This window comes from Egretta garzetta, unplaced genomic scaffold, assembly GCF_000687185.1.
Source record: "Egretta garzetta isolate BGI_Z169 unplaced genomic scaffold, ASM68718v1 scaffold485, whole genome shotgun sequence".
Taxonomy (NCBI): domain Eukaryota; kingdom Metazoa; phylum Chordata; class Aves; order Pelecaniformes; family Ardeidae; genus Egretta; species Egretta garzetta.
The window spans coordinates 427,926-431,621 of NW_009259695.1; the positions used below are offsets into that span (position 1 = coordinate 427,926).

The 3,696-nt window shown below is 46.5% G+C and overlaps 2 protein-coding genes across 2 annotated transcripts in view; one reads left to right on the forward strand and one right to left on the reverse strand.

Moving 5' to 3' along the window:
• Positions 1 to 3,696, reverse strand: part of ACTR10 (actin related protein 10) — a 34,413-nt gene that overhangs the window by 13,098 nt on the left and 17,619 nt on the right. The window lies entirely within an intron of this gene.
• ARMH4 (armadillo like helical domain containing 4) overlaps positions 1,742 to 3,696 on the forward strand; it is a gene marked incomplete at its 3' end in the record, with an annotated part of 34,868 nt that continues 32,913 nt past the window's right edge. The window contains exon 1 of the mRNA XM_009638904.2: positions 1,742 to 1,868. The remainder of the gene's footprint in view (positions 1,869 to 3,696) is intronic.

Consider the following 3,696-nt stretch of genomic DNA (forward strand, 5'->3'; position numbering starts at 1 on the left):
GTGCGAGGGCGGCCTCGCGCCTGTGGGGAGGCCCAGCCCCACGGCTTCCCAGCCCCAGCAAAACGGCAGCGGCGCCCAGAGCTGGTCGAGCATAAAGCCATAACGAAGCGATGCCTTAATTTATACCGGCCAGCTCATTAGTGAGGGGCCAGGCATCGCCTCGCTCCCTGTGACTTGATCCCCTAGCTGGGAAAAGGGAGTTTATGCGTTGGCCACTGTAATGAAAATTTGGGATCACCTGAGAAAAAGATTCCTAAGGTTATCCCGCTCCCAACCACCACCTCCTTTCCCCTACCAATTTCCTCCTTTCCCCACAATAACCACACCTGTGAAATCAGCTGCTCTTTTCGGCAATTTTTTTTTAATGCACACCCAGATGTGTAACTACGGCCCTGGTCACGTCCTCAAAAGAGGCGTCCCAGCGTATTGTATCAGCTCAGCGCACGCAGGACCCGTTTCTTCTCCAGGGAAGCAAACTAAATCACTGAAAAAGCTCTTAACTGGTGAGTTGGGTCTAGACATTTGCTTGCTGCCAGACCGGCAAGCCAAAGAGCCCGCGTGCATACGCGCAGGAGGACAAGGGCGCTAACGAAGCAGGAGGATTTCACGGTAGGCTGTCGTGACATGGATGCATTCCATTGCCACTGAACCCGAACTCCCTGAGCTGTGAGCTGCTGTAGCAGTTTGCAGATGCTATGCTTTCCACGTAGTCTGCGGCAGCGCTGTTTGTCCCACATCCACACTTTCTATTTAAGATCTGTGAAGGTGGAGTTGTGTGGGAGAGTCGGACGATGAGTGGGAGTGATGTGAGACAGCAAAAGCTGTCGCTGCCACCATCTGCTCTGTCGCCCAAGCAAACCTCTGCACTAGCCCGTCGTTGGGACTAGCTATATAACTGCTTTCTCTTCTGCTTCTGTCACAGCCTTGTCACCCTAAAGTCACCTGGGTCACAAAGTGGGTTCAAGAGTGTAGAGCTGAGAAGAGAAGGTCCATGTGTGCGTGGAGCAGGAGTGCAGACTAGAGGAGCTGAAGCAGATGGGGCATCCTGGAAGGGCTCTGTGTATCTGGAGGACGTGCAAGGAAGCCAGGCAGTGCAGAGGGAATGCAAGAAAGGTGTGAAGAATGGGAATTCTGCAGTGACAAACTCAGGGGATATTCCTCGCAAAGCCCTTACGTCCCTCATAAAGCCCTTACATCTCTCCTTCAGATACCATCCCATGACTCCATATGAGCCTACTCATCACATGACCCATCGCCAGCTTCCCATCCTGTCAGCTACCTCTTCTTGGAGAGGAAAACTGAGGAGCAAGGACAAGGCTGTAGTGATGGTGTGGGTTGCAGGAACGATGACAGGACCAGCACACAGCCAGCGGGTTCTGGAGGAGGAGGAATCATTGCCAAGGCAGCAGCAGAGGATGCAGACACATGAAAAAATAAACAAACAAAATCCTGTAGCAATTGAATGCTCTGACACAGAGTTCAAATTGCCTTATGATTTTGTGTAGTTTTATGTTTTTAATGGTTTTTTAAAATTATTTTTTTGTGATTAGTATTTTATGTCCTTCCAGGATATGGAAATGCAGCTGAACTTTAAAAGAAAGTGAAAACAAGGATGCCCGAAAATATGTTTCAATGTCCTTCTCACAACAGAGCCTTACCTCTGCCGTGTTTGAGCAATACTCCCGTGTACCAAGAGTACATGCTCAGGTAGAATGACGCTTGACTGAGCTGGGAATTCTATTCAAGCGGCTTTTCTCTGTTTGGGCCTTCTGTCGGGGAAACGATCCCAAGTTACTACCTGGAGTGCTGTCTGCCGTCGCTGGTTCTTTCAAGAACAGTGGGGGAAAGCCACGTGGTTACTGTGCCTGGTGAGAATATGCTCTTTTAAATTCTGTAAAATGTTCCTGAATATCTCTGTGATAGGGGCCTTATAAAGACATAATATAACATACTTAATGTTGTTGCTCTTGAAATACTTGAAGTCTAAAAACTGGAGTAAAAGTTTAGATAATATATGATTAATTTAAAGTCTAAGCATGGTGTTTTCATCACCTGTTTCATCCCCAAATCTCACCTGCTTATGATATCTTACCATGCTTACAGCACTATGCTTATGTTTTAAATTCTCTGTTTTAGGTAAAAAGGATTACTTAGATACGTTTTACAAAAATCACGGTCCCTACTTGCAATACATAGCCCATTGCTTCCTCCTAAACGGAGGAAAGATCAGAGTTTACTGCTAATCACATCACCATCTCTATAGTCCGCTGGAAATCTTTTCTTAAATTACATTAATCAATCACAGTTAACACGAGCTCTGAAAGGCAAGCTGCAGCTTAGAAGTGGCTTAATTTAATGGATGGTCTTTCCAGAGCCTAGCGGTTATTGATAATAGAAGCCAGAGACTTAGAAATGTGCTGGGGTTTCGTAACGCAATCCATCCACGCCGCGCTGGTTTAATCAAGGAAGCTGCTTGCATAACGTGAAAAGCGCTCGCGCTCTCCCGAATGTGTAACTGTTGAAGAAACAGATGGTGATGCCAACCCGTAAAAATCAGACTATAAATACATTCGAGATAACAATATAAATGAAGATAATTATTCACAGTCTAAGGAGATGGTAGGACAATTAAGCCAGCTCCTAAGCAGAAGGTTGAGGGGAGTAAAAAGCAGGATCTTCCTAACACAGTAAAAAAAATTATTCCCTGAATGCAGCCGGTTCCTGCAACTCTCAGAAGCAGTGGCATCCTCTGACAAGCAAGGAAGAGGTCGCATAAGTGTATAAAAATACAAGAAATTAACAGTAGCCCATTGAAATCAGTGAAAACTCTCCGATTTATATCAAATTTATAAGACAGTTCCTTTTGGCTAATGCAGTCCTTTTCTTCTTTTTCCCAAGACCCTGTTGGTATTCAAGCCACTGGCAGCAAAAAATCTTTTTGAATCTCATGCAGGCGCGTTATTGTCACAGAGCAGCACCGTGCGCTCCCCTGCGAGGAGCGGTGGTGAAAGCGACGCTGGTGCCTCGAGGTGGCAGCTACAGAACTATCCCGGAGGGTTAAAAGGGAACATTTTTCATAAAGAAAATTACTTTTCTGTACGAGTCCTGAAATACGGCAGCTCTCAGTTGAATTAATCCCTGCAGTGCGCTTGCAAACATTGAAAACATAAAAAGAATGTGTCCTGCAGCATAAACACTGCAGGCCCGAATGGGTACGGCAAGGAGGCATCACGCCCAGCTAATATTCTGTTCCCTTTCATGCCGAAATGCCTGCCTGGACCCCTGCCGAGACTCGGATTTCAGCTGAACCCTATGCATATTTCAACAGCAAAGCATTATTATTTCTTCTTGGTCATAAAATACAGTCTTTTGTGTCCCTACGTGGGACGGCTTTGCCTGCACACTCGCTGTTAAGCCTCTCTAATCCCTACATGCAGGCTAACTGAGGCACGTACCCATTTTTTCTCACAAAATCAGATAGTTGCATACTTAGGGCCAGCTTTGGACATAACAAAAGAGCAATTGCTCAGGGACCTGTTGTCGCTTCTGGAGCTCACCGAGTGTCTCCTCACCTTTCCCCAGCACACGGATTCAAGGGGATCCACTTACCAGCTGTCCAAAAGGAGAAAGAGGAAGAAAGCCCATAGTCTTTCTGCTGCTCGGGGTTCTGTTAACAGCTGGACCTGGTTCCTGCTG